At 44.0% G+C, this 12,960-nt stretch overlaps 1 long non-coding RNA gene across 1 annotated transcript; it reads left to right on the top strand.

Moving 5' to 3' along the window:
* The first annotated feature begins 34 nt into the window (after positions 1–34).
* On the top strand, positions 35–8,566 carry LOC143267341 (uncharacterized). The gene is made up of 2 exons (XR_013042343.1): positions 35–151; positions 8,240–8,566. It is a non-coding gene; the product is annotated as an uncharacterized LOC143267341 (long non-coding RNA).
* The last annotated feature ends 4,394 nt before the right edge of the window (positions 8,567–12,960 follow it).

The following is a 12,960-nucleotide window of genomic DNA, read 5'->3' as shown; positions in this document are numbered from 1 at the left end:
AAATATGCCACCAAGAGCTAAAAGAGATGACCCTTTTCTGATGACAGGTCACTTGAGTCTCCTCAGAAGACCAGCTGACACACCTCAGGATCAGAAGCGGTCCCCATCTTATACTATCCAATTGGATGAGCCCCAAGTAACTCTATGACAGGTAAGACATGCTTTTTCTATTAGATGCTTGGGGTCACTTAATATGCTCTACCAGAACTTGTGGGACCCCACTATCATTCTGCTATCTTAATAATTGGGGTGCATTGTATTGTCTCTCAAACTATGGTTACTCCTCCATTATCCTGTGCTAGGGGAGATCAAGTCGTTAGCTCTGCCTTTATCGAAATATTCCCAGGGGCCTGCCCTGAGAAGATTTCTCCCAGAGTCCTGGGAAAGATGCTATGGCTCCTGTGGAGTAATTTGAGGGAAAAGAATCTAAGTATACCGGGTTCTTCTGTCCGATTACTTTATTCCTCTGAGATTGAATTCTATCTACACAGCTTTAATTCTAGTCTTATATTTAGCGTCTCTCTTTCCCTTCTCTTCCTGAGTTCTCTCTATATATGGCTTTAGTTCTGATCTCACACTCAGCTCCTCTCTGTCCCTTCTCTTCCTATCCTCTCATAGCCCTAACTAAGCTCTTCTGCTATCGATCTCATCCTCATCCTCAGTTCCTCCATCCATGTCCATTTCTTCCTTTCCTATTCTCCTGACCTGACCCAGACACTACCATCCACAAAAACTCTATCTTGTTCTTTCTTCTCTAGCCATGAGACTCTGCTCCCAGCTAGGTGTTCCACCTGCCTCAATCTTCCTTCATATGGTATGCAAAAATCCCTTTTGTTCTGCATCAATTGCTCTGGAATGCCATTTGGCCTAGGAGATGAAGGAGGGTCTGAGCTTCATTTGCACAAGAAACAAAGCTAAGCATCTACACATGCACATGCCCCCTGGCATTGTTCTGACCTTAGTTCAGATCTGAGACATCTTTGCACTTATGGCCTAGGAGTTATGGGCACACAAGAAATTGATAATAGGAAACTGCTGATATTTTAAAAGCTGAAAAACATCAAATATTCCTTGATATTTGACTTCTCCTCCAGAAGAACTCCTTAATCCTTCTAGGTATAGCCTTATCATATACAGCTGAATCTCTATTTCATATTCTTGTGGCCTGCAGCACTCCTTCCTAATCCTTACCTTTCATCCAGTTCTTTCATTCAAACTGGAACCTGGGCATGTCTCTACCTGGAGTCATCTCAAAGTCATTTGTTCCCTGACTTGGCCTGTTAATGGTAGTCACACTCTGAACCCTTCTGTTCTCTCTCCCCTCCAGTATGTCTCAATAACCACTCTGGTAACCCCTCCTTCTGGGACACAATTGTTCTAGGCAGAGCCTCTCACTTTCCTCCAATTTCTATCAAATATAAAGACCTCTTCTATTTCTATGCAAATCTTATATCCCCTGAAAAGTCCATCACAGGATTCCAAAGACGATATTTTCAAATTCCCAAAGGCCAGTGTTCTTGGGTATACTAACTCATGTTGCGTTACTCCCATTTTCACTGCCAAGAAGCTCAGTGGCTCTTAGTGTGTAGTTCAAGAACTACCATCAGTTCTGAAATGGTTCTTCCTCTATTCCTATTGTTTCCAAATCATACACTCTCCTTGGAATGCTTCCCATTAACACTCAATATTTCCCTGTTGGTGTGAGCTTTTTAAACTTCCTGACAACACTTTTAAACACTGCTTTAGTGTAGTGAATGGCAGCCACTGCTGGACTGCCTCATGAAGTTAGCAAGCTGAATATGAGTAAACATAACATTTTCAATCCACCAAGTTATAGTTGTCTCAAATAGTGACATCAGTACCTTACCAGCCAAAAACTCACCTGGTTCCAGATCATCTTAAGAAGTCCAAACATTTCCATTCACAGATCAAGTACCCTAAATTCCAATGTTTGCCTTGTTGGGATTCCTGGCCAGTCCTCCATTATATGACTCATATGCGCAGTTCAGTAGCCAAGTAAGGGGCCTTATGTCTTACATAATCCATGCCCTGCTTGATTGTGAAATTTGCCAACATCCAGATCTGCTCAACTACAGAAGCAGTGTGCAGCTACCCAACACACACTGGAGTTCATCCAAGGGAGTTCATCATTCCTGACATTTAAGCAAAGAGAATCCTCAACAGACTACCAAAATTCTTGTACATAAGCAATAAACCTTAACATAAGCTTCTTACTCCCCTCATCCACTGCCCAAACCTGAGAACTAAATTACAAATTCTTACTAAAATGTGCCCCGTTGTAGGCCTGGCAGTCTTCAAGGACATCTCAGGACACTTCTTTTGCACTGACTCATCAGCTGAGGGACACACTTAACCTAGACAGAAATGCTGCATGGTATTATCCATATGTCTAAGTACACATAACACAAATCCTGTGCACCATCATTGCACCTTTTCAGGCTGGCTAGAAGTCTGTAAGTCTTCCCAAAGAAAGCATAAAGGGATACAGAAGTCACAAGAATTCTCTTTGAAGAATTTATCTCTGGACTTACTCCTTTCAAAACCATCTAGTCTTCCAAATAATCAACAGTTGACACCCCACACTCTGGCTATCACTCTTAAAAACAGAAAAGCCCAACTCCTTCTGAAAATACCTACCTAAGACATTGAGCATCAATAAGGCTACCCCAATTCTTACCTTTTGATCATTTAAGATTTAGAGCTATGCTGAAACACTTTTATTTAGGTACTTTAGAGAAAATGCACTGGTTTACCAAATTGGTGTCCCAACCAAACCCTTTTTGGGGAAACTGTCTACCTCTTTAGAACTTGCCTGAACTTGCTCAAGGAGCATGCTCAGCAACATTTCCTGCTCTCTCCTTGTCCCCTACCCCAGCTTGCTTATTCACCTAATACTTCAGGAACTTGCCTACAATTGACACTGTTGAGGTTATGAGACCTCTAATCTAGAACAAGATTTTCAAGATAAAAACCTTGAAAAAATTTGCCTCACATTTAGAAACCGTTTATGCTAACTATGGGGTTTTAGAAAATTCTTTGTTTCAGCTTCTCTTACTTCTCCCAATGAGTTTCATAATCTTAGATTAGTACATGGGAATCTTTATGTTTCCAGCTGAGTGGGATAATTTCTTCCTCTCAAAGTATGGGGTTGACCATGTTACCCTCTGATTTCTCCTTTTCCCTTTTCATTCTCTCCTATAATTCCCCTCCTTTCTTATCCTAACAACCACCATCTCTACCATGAGACCACTCTACCAAGAACCATCACTACACAATCAGTTGTTGGTCAACTACAAGGAATCACCATAAACTAACAGCACCTAGCAACTCCCACAACCCAAGACCTGTCAAGGCATCTTGAAATGCATGATGAAAGATCAATGATGCCCTATCCCCAGACTGGGGTTCAGGCCACAGTCTCTGCTTTATTTTTGGATAAAGCAGAACAGCCTGAGTCCCCATCTCACTCCTACCCAGGTTTCAAGTTCTACCTCTCAGAAAAACTCAGGAAAGTTAGTGTGGGGATGAGGACACCATGGAGGTCAGCTTCCTTTCCCTGACACAGTGATGTCAAGACAGTCAGCAGAGAACTGGGCATAATAACTTCCTGCTGTTCAAATCATTGTTGGTATAATGGGTCAGGATACCATGCAGTTCATTTCTCTCACAAGCTATCCTCTGTAGCTAAATTGTCAGTTTCTCTGCCTTGTTCATCTTCTCATCCTGCTCAGTGAGGGTAGAGTTGGGATGGTGCCTTCCCAGTAGTCCGTGGAGGTAGATAAACTCAAGTGAACTTGCATAGTTGAATGTCATAGGACCAGAAGAGGAAATGCTAAGTGTAGGGTAAAAGAGCCAAGGAAAGGACGCCTTGACCATGATTTGACTCTGAGAACAGGGCCAAAAAAAGAAGACTTGATCTCAAGTCTATAACCAGGGTCAAGAAAAAATATCACCGATATCTGAGCATGCCTGAAGATCAGGCCACAAAATCCTACCTGTCTCTGAGCACAGAATCCCACCAATTTCTGAGCTTTCCCAAAGAACAGGCTACAAAAGTCCCACAAATCCCATGCCAAACTGGATAGCTCCCCATCCCCAAGAGCCCACAAATAAACTGACTTCTGCTCAGTTCCCTGGTACTTCTCTCCCAGGCAGAGGCAGCCACCTTCTTGGGTTTTTCCTTCCCAATAAATATCTTGTGTAGGGTGTGTTGTATGTTATGACTTTGTGGTATTTCTTGTCTCCTGATTGCCAGGATAACTTCCAGAGTAGGGTTGTAACACATGCATTGGAAAAACTTCCCCTACCAGAGCAGAACTGTGACATTTCCACAGGGGAAAACTTGCATGACAGGGCAGAGTTATGACACTTCTGTTGGGGAAGCCATTCCCATCAAAGCTGTAATATTTACACTAAGTCCCAAGTAGAGGCCTGCGGAGGAGGGAATGCTTAAAACCCATGAAGCCCTGAAAGAACAGGTCAGCTATTCTCAAGCTGGTGATGGGGATATCATTCTATATGCTGTAAATGTGTTGCTCTGATTGGTTGATAAATAAAATGCTAATTGGCCAGTAGGCAGACAGGAAGTATAGGTGTGATAAGCAGAGAGGAGAATTCTGGGAACAGGAAGGCTGAGTCAGTAGAGGCCATCTTGCCATCCATGGAGCAGCATGTAACAGGACACAGGTAAGGCAATGGAACATGTGACAACATATAAATTAATAGAAATGGGCTGAGTTTAAACGTAAGAGGTAGTCAGTGGTAGGCCTGAGCTAATAACTAAGTAGTTTTAATTAATATAAACTTCTTTGTGTTTTTTCTTGGGGGATATAAGTAGGAGAGATTTGTCCCGACTACAGGACAGTCAAGACCTTGGTGAATACCCAAGGGAGTTAATCTACCTATTATTAGAATCAATATCCATGGAAACTAAAATAATCAACGGAGGGTGAAGTTCAGCCACACCCTATCCTGATATGGGTCTTTTATCTGTCATCCTGGGCCTCTTGCTTCCCGGACTCTACTCCCAGCAATAATAAAATTAGAGCACTCTCAGCCCAGTAGTTGCAGATTGATAATTCCTGGATCTCTGCCAAACTAACCCTCAGAAATCCTCCACTCTGTACCTGCTATTTACGAACCTAGAGAAGCAGGATAGACCCATTGTTTCCCAAAGTCTACAGCTGCTGAGCCCCATTCCTGGGAGACCTAGCTCAAAGCCTACCTCCTCTATCCCCTGCACAAAACTCACTGCACCTTCACCTGGAACATTTATTTCTTGATGTTTTACCCTGAGAGAGATGGCCAGCTTCCTTCTGCCTCTCTCTCTTCTCTGGGCTGTCCATTCTCTCTCCCAAGTAGCTTTCTCAGTCTCACCAACATGTCTTTGTGAAGTTCAGAGGCACTGTGCAAATGCCCAAAATGACAGTTGGTGTTGCCTCAACAGTGGTGACATCAAAGAGGATGCTCAGAGCTCTCCAGGGTACAGTAGAATGTTCAAGGAAGGTACTGTTACGTAGGGTCAGCGCCAACAGTACTCATCTACCTGCTAACTAGCTATTCCCCAATTAAACAGTAGTTACCCTTTTAGGAGCCTTCCCAGAGATACAGGGGATGCCCTTCAGCACCTCCTCCCTACAAACCCAGAGATCTCTCTATGCCTCATCAGAACCTTTTCACTACTTATCTGTAGGGATTTGATGACACAGTTTCCAGAAATAGCCCAGGATGCCACTTCCCTTCTTTAAGAGCTCTAATCAATAAGATCAGAAATAAAGATTGCTAGGAAATTAGGTTAGGATGATGGGGAGGAAAGACCAGTCTCCTGTAGTGAATATTCACACTGAGTACTATCCACAGGGCTATTACAATGTGTGGAGATGGTGGGGGAATTCTGGGTGTTCTGTCAGAACAAAAGTAAGTCCCATAGGTAATGATGAAAATTTCCCCAAAGACTTCAGCAGAATACACTATAGTCATCATGATGTTAGCAAAGGTGGGATCAACTATTGACAGGTCAGACTGGTGATAGGTACTAGGGATCCCCAGGTGAGCCCTCAGGCACCAAAAACAAACACTCCCATGAAGAGAGATGTTATTCATGCACTTGAGTTTGAGGAAAGATGACTGACTAGTGAGAGGCTGATCAGGGTGATGTAAAGTCATTCTCAGTGAGAAAATCAAACATGTCAGAGTCATGGAGAGAGTATGTTGTGTGTCACTGCTATTGTACTTCACCTAAATCTACATAAAAGGCCAATTCCTTGACCTGGAGCCACCTGTGACAATGCATATGGCTTAGGAAAGGAGATGCAGCCAGTGTTGTGTAAACCATCCTTTGGATCTTAAGAATGTCAGTCAAAGGGTACTAAGAGCTGTACCAGAGCCCCTCTTCACCCTTTAAATATTCCGACAGCCCAGGAGGTGAAGAGCTGGTAACATGTTCAGCCTGGATTGCACAATCTGCAGAATGCTGGACTGTGGCTTCAGAAGTATACTTGGTGGACCCAGAACAAATGAGTGACATGAGGTGAACTGTGTCCTTTTATATGTTGTATCACACTGATAGTCCATGCTAGCCAAGGTCAGCTATCTCAGGAATATCCAATTCTGGAAGCCAAAGATCAGTGCCTGCCCTACACACTGCTTCATCTCAGTCAAAGGTGACACACAGATACTTAGAAAAAGACGACCAAATGAGACTCTGCCCTAGCAGGTACTGAAAGCCCGGACTTGATTCTCCCCTTCTGTGGCTGTCAATTCTCCCATTCCTCTATAGGTAGAGGGTATCTCAGTTGTCAACTGGTTTCCTCTGCCTGCCAGCACAAGGTGACCCAAGAGACTACTTCCTTGAGCTTATTCACAGTTGCACAGGATGGAACTTGGCTTCAGAGCTCAGTCTTCTTTTTGTCAGAGCCAGAAGAAAACTGGTACTATCCACAGCAATCAGGGAGTGTTGGGATGCCCAATCACTTCTTGGTTGCTTCAGACCTTCATATTGATAGAAAAGTCATGCAGGACAAAACTTGGTCATCAGATTCACCTACCCTTCCTCACTTACAGCTGAGAACACCCAGAGAAGTCAAGAAGGGTACAGTCTCTGTTCTAATACACTGCCTCTAAAAGCTCTCAGGCTACACTACAGATCTGTACCACCCACGCTGCTGGGATCTCAGAAACCTTAGGACTCCCTGGCAGACAGCAATGCCTGGGGACTCCTACCTTGCTAGTGGTTGTGATGTAAAGTATGAGAATCTCAAGCTTTGCCAGGGCAGTTTCCTCTCCCTGATTCTAGTGCAACAAAACCTAAATGAATGGAGTGGGGATGAAGAGCAGTGGTGACACTAAAATAGTTCCCCTGATTCCTTCCTCACTCAGAGGGAAAGCAGAATACCTCCAGCAGAGCAGGCTGTCAACTCCTGACTCTCTGCCAAACTAAACATCAGAAATCCATAACTCTGGGTCTGCCCCTTAAAAACACAGAGAAGGATAGGCTCATTGCTTACCAAAGGAGCTGCTGAGCCTTACTCCTGGGAGGCCCAGATCAAGTCCAAATTCTCCAGGAAGCTCCCCATCTCCTGCCCAGTAATCACTGTGCCTTCTCCTGAACATCTATTTCTTGCAGTTTTACATGAGACCAAATGCCAGGTTCCTTTTTTGTGTCTCTGGTCTCTCTGTGCTCTCCATTCTCTCTCTCTCTCTAGTAGACTGCTCAGTCTTTTCAACAATATGTCTTTGGTTGAGCCATATAGGCACTGGGCAAATGCCCTAGGGGTCATGGGTGTCCCCATAACACTGGTGACATCTCAGAGGATGACAGAGCTCTCAGGATACAAGAGATTGTCAAAGGGAGGAACTGCTAATGTCACATGGTACAGTTCTCACCTCCCTGAAGCCAATGTGCCCTTTCCAGGAGCTTCTCCATGGTCAAGGGGAAGGATGAGAAAGTGTCACCAGCTAGACCCAGATGGAGCACTGGTTTCAACCAGATCCTCGCCCCCCTCAGTGAGCTTAAATGAGATGGGGTTCAGGAAGGCTTCAGGAGCTGCTAGGCACTCCCACCCACCTGTGCTCTCTGAGGTTTACTGAGGCTCAGTGATTCCTTTCAGGTAGAGAATGAGCATCAGGCAAGGCTATGTCTTCTCCAGCACAGCATTCAGGTACTAGAAATGGCACTAATGATTGCAGCTATAATTGCCTTTATTTTCCCAATCCACAGGTACTTCCGAATAAGTAACCTGTCACTGAAGAATGAAGTTCTGGTCCTGTTCAATGAAGGTCCAAACTGAGGGAGGTTTGCAAACTCTCTCTAATCCCCGAAAGTGGTGGCAGGTGGTGGCTTGCCACAGCACCAATAATTATGCTGGATTAGGATCTTCAAATCCTGGGGCACAAGATAGCAGGTGCACTCTTCTTCCCAAAGGACTCAAGCAAATAAATTTAGGCTAGAAGATTCTGCTAAAAGTACCTCTCTATGTCCCTGTACTATTGCTGTGAAGAGACACCATGACATGGCAACTCTAATAAAAGAAAGCATTTAATTGTAGGCTTGGTTACAGATTCAGAGATTTACTCCATTACCATCTTCTGCTCTCCTCCACTAAGGGAAAATCCCAGCAGAGATATCCATTTCTTCTCAGCTCAGATCCAACATGTTAATTCTTCTGCTTCACTCTGCTAAAGGGGAACCCACTGCAGAAATGTACCAATCTGCTCAAGTCCTGGCAAAAAGTTGCTACTTAAGCTCCTCTCCCAAGGGTTTCCTAGCAGAAGTATCTATTTCTTCTGCTGCTCAGTTCCCCTAAGAGAACATCCCAGAAGAGACTCTGCCCCTCACCTGTGAAAGAAGATCTTCACCCAAAATCTTGAAAGAAAGACATTTATTTGGGAAGGAGGAATCAGGATAGAGGATGACTCTGCCAGGGTGGAGAAGGACAACTGATAACTGAACAGGCAGAGAGGTTTATGTAGGGATTCTTAGGGGTTGAGTTTTTCTAGGAAGAAGACTTTCTGCCCAGGGATTGGTTGGTTTTCCTGCTCAGGGATTGGTTGATTTAGTTGGTCAGGGGCAGAGTTGGCTCTGGTTTCAGAGCCAAAGTGTATTTTTTTATTGGTCCTTTTTTTTGCCCTTATCCTCTAGTTTCAGGGCCAGGGTGTATTTCTTTTACTGGCTCTGGTTCCAGGGCAAAAATGTGCTTCTTTGGCTTTGGTTTCAGGGTCAGAGAGTGTTAGTTTGGTTTTCGTTTCAGGGTTAAAGTGTTTCTTTCACTGGCTTGGGTTTCAGGACCAGGATGTGTTTCTTTTTACTTTCTTTTTTAAAGAAATTTTCTTTATTTTCTAATAAGGAACTTTTTCATTCATTTTACACAACAAAGTTCCCCCCTCTTCCCTCCTCCTACCACTCCATTTTCCTCCACCCAACCCACCCTTCACTTGCCCCCACAAGAAGGCAAGGCCTCCCATGGGGAGGCACATCCAGTAGATGCAAGTCCAAGCCCTTACTCCTGCCTCAAGGATGCACAAGAGATACCATGATAGAGGAGATATCATGGGGATAGAGAAAAACCCGGTGCTAGGGAAGTTGCCAGGAATCCCCAAGGATGACCCCAGCTTGGACTACTAGAAATAGTGGAGAGGGTGCCTGAACTGAACTGGCTTACCCCAGTGATCAGACCGGTGAATACCCTAACTGTCATTACAGAGATTCTCTCCAATGACTGATGGAAGCAGATGCAGAGATCCACAGCCAAACACCAGGCAGAGCTCCAGAAATCCAGTCAAAGAGAGAGAAGAGGAATTAAAGGAGCAAGTACATCAGGACCATGATGGGGAAACATGCAGAGACGATCAAACCAAACTAGTAGGAACTCATGAAAGTTGGATCAATGGCTGTGGAGCCTGTATCAGAATGGATTAGGCCCTCTGCATGGTGAGACAGTTGTGTAGCTTGATCTGCTTGGGGGGGTCCCCTGACAGTAGGGTCAGAATCCATCTCTCATGCATGAGTGGGCTTTTTAAAGAAGTTTTCTATTCATTTTACATGCCAATCACAGAGCCCCCTCCCCTTCCTCCTCCCACTGTTTCTTTCACAGGCTCTGGTTTCAGGGACAGGGTGGATTTCTTTGTCTGTCCCTTTGATGCTACAGGTGGGCTTCTCCAGAGGTCACCAAGGAAAGAGTCTTGGTCCTGGTACTCCTCTCTACTGATTGGAAAGAAAAACAAGCTTGTATTGTTTATGAGAAATTCTGACTGTGTCGGGTTATCCCTATGAGAAGAAGCAAGAGGGCTCAGAGCAGGCACACATACACACACACACACACACACACAGAGAGAGAGAGAGAGAGAGAGAGAGAGAGAGAGAGAGAGAGAGAGAGAGAGAGAGAGAGAGAACTTTCCAACAACAATCCAATAGCAGTTGCTTGGGGAAAGAGTGCTATCATCCCATGTCATTTGATTTCTCTGGTTTCAAGGATTGTGAACTGAACCTGATCTCTAAGGTTCCTTTATTCATGCAGGCAACTTCTCTGTCTCTGGAGTGATGTGTACCTGAGACTGTCACAGCCTTAGAAAGGTTGTTGACTACTGCCAAAGATGGTCCTCGTGACATGCAGATTCCTGAGCTTTGGCCTAGACACTTTGGCCAGGCCAATAGTGTAATAAGCCCTCTCTGCCCACTTCTCAATTTATCAGTAAGACTCCAGTGAGACAGGACCCCATGAATCCCGTATAGGAAGTATCTAAGATGCTTATGACTGCATGTAAGCTAAGAGAACATCCCTGACTTATACCTAAGGCTTTCATGTCCAGAAGCCCAGCAATTGTCTCCAAGGCCTTGGCTCTGCTGGGTGGCTAGGGAGGGTTCTGCCTGCTGCAGGAAATCCAGGCTGGTCTATCAAATAAGAGGCTTCAGCTCCCCAACTGCTACCTGTTCTGGGAGACAGAACCAGAGAGCACACAGGGCCAAGTTAGGCCATGTTTCCACATACTGCTCCATCAGCTCTCTCTCCACAGTGAAGACAGGCTGTTCTTCATTTTTATTTATATTATTGTCTTAGGGAGGCTCTCTTGTAGCCCAAGCTTGCCTCAGACTCCTGATCATTCTGTGACTACTTCTCTGGTGCTGGGGTCAGTGGCATGTCACCACACCACCATGCCTGGTGTCTCATATTTATTGGATGTTCCCTTCAGTGTTACTCCTTTGTGCCTGCTGACATTTTAATAACCTTTGATAAATGTCAGCTCAATGAACGAATTATGGGTAGAAAAAGAGATTGTTAACAGCTAACAATATACAAATAGAATGCAATAAGTGCTAAATGGTCGTGTAATACGACAGAGACAGCAGGGAATGAAGGAGGAAGGACATTGTCTCCCCTCTACTGTCACAACATTGAACATACTCAATGTTTCCTCACTGAGAGTCTCTGTCTATTTAGAGAACATCAGAGATGTGTGTGTGTGTCTGTTGTCATGCACAGATCCAAGTCTTCTTTCTTACTCTGTATGAAACAAAACTTCTACAACCCCCAAAGCCTTTGTGGTCCCCTCCCTAGCATCATTCTGGCAGCCTCACCTTCTTTCATCGAACATTTGTTTAAAAATCTCAAGGAAAACATGGTTTTCCTTCATGATTTCGCCATAAATGTCTGTGTCACTTGAAAAGACAAGTTTGAGAGCTACCTGGTATGGAATTCTGTCCTCAAAAACTTTTATTACATTTACTCATCTGTATACTTATATATGTGTTTGCACACATGTGCAGAGCATGGATGTTGGTCAATGGACAAGTTGCAGCCATTGGTTCTCTACTCTCATCATGTTCATCCCAGGGTCATACTCAGGAGTGCTGATTCTGTGGATGCCTTGGCTCTGGGTGGTGTATAGACTGCTCACAGCTAAGAGGAATGTGGATGACAAAAGAAGGACCTGGACCAATTTTGAATCATTCAGAACATGTTATCCTCATTTGAGGAGTCAGTCAGCTCCAGTTTGGCATGGACAAGTGTAGAGACTGTCTTGCATTTGCCACAATGTATGGGCTCTTGGAGAAAATAAGGACACAATAAATCATGGTTAGCCAAGCATCTATAGAAGATGTGTTGGGGCATTTGGAGAGTAACAAAGGTCTTAGCAAATCTACAAACTTGAGATGACCACATTCTCTTAATCTGTTTCTCTTATGATGTTTTGCTATTGACCTTCTTTATTTCTATGATTTGTGTAGCCAAGATAAAATAAGAAAAAGTCCCAAATCACTCAAATGAAATACATAGTAATATATTTATATGTGTGCATCAGTTGGAGAGATTCTAGCACAAATGAGGAATGGGAAGCCAGTTGTCTCAGCTTCAGTAGGCCAAGACCTGGCACCCCCAACTAAATACCATTCAGAGAACAATTTGTGCACATTTTATTCTCTCCATCAGTAAGGTGGGTCTCAGGGGTGCAATTGCATGTCTCTAGGCTTGTCTGCATTATCTTTACCTGCTTGGTCATTTTCCAGTCCATCACCCAAACCACAGATTTTAACATGCTACATATCCATGTTTATGGTCTCTGTGTATATATGTCCTATACTGGAAATATTCATCCTCAAAATGGATGTTTGCCACAGTTAACTAAACGAAGGAAGTGGAGGTGGGAGGAGTTTAGAAGCTTCTAGGAAACCTCCAGTTCGCTGTATGACACTCCATAGGATGTAACAGTGTTCATTTTACATCCCCATCATCCCTAATGTACTAAGATTGAACTTAGCACATGTATTTGCTAGGCAAGTATTCTGTCTCTGAGTTATATTCCTGTCTTATAACTCCATTCATCTGCTACAACTACTAGAGGGCAGAAATCAAGATGAGCTTTAACTGTCAATTTAGCCCCCATAAGAATGGTCCACTTGAGTAGCTGACAGAAACTTTAAAAGAGTACACATGCTTATCTGAG

This window comes from Peromyscus maniculatus, chromosome 9 (assembly GCF_049852395.1).
Source record: "Peromyscus maniculatus bairdii isolate BWxNUB_F1_BW_parent chromosome 9, HU_Pman_BW_mat_3.1, whole genome shotgun sequence".
NCBI classification, from domain to species: Eukaryota; Metazoa; Chordata; class Mammalia; order Rodentia; family Cricetidae; genus Peromyscus; species Peromyscus maniculatus.
The sequence above is the reverse complement of the archived record's forward strand: the minus strand, read 5'-3'. Positions and strand labels throughout refer to the sequence as shown.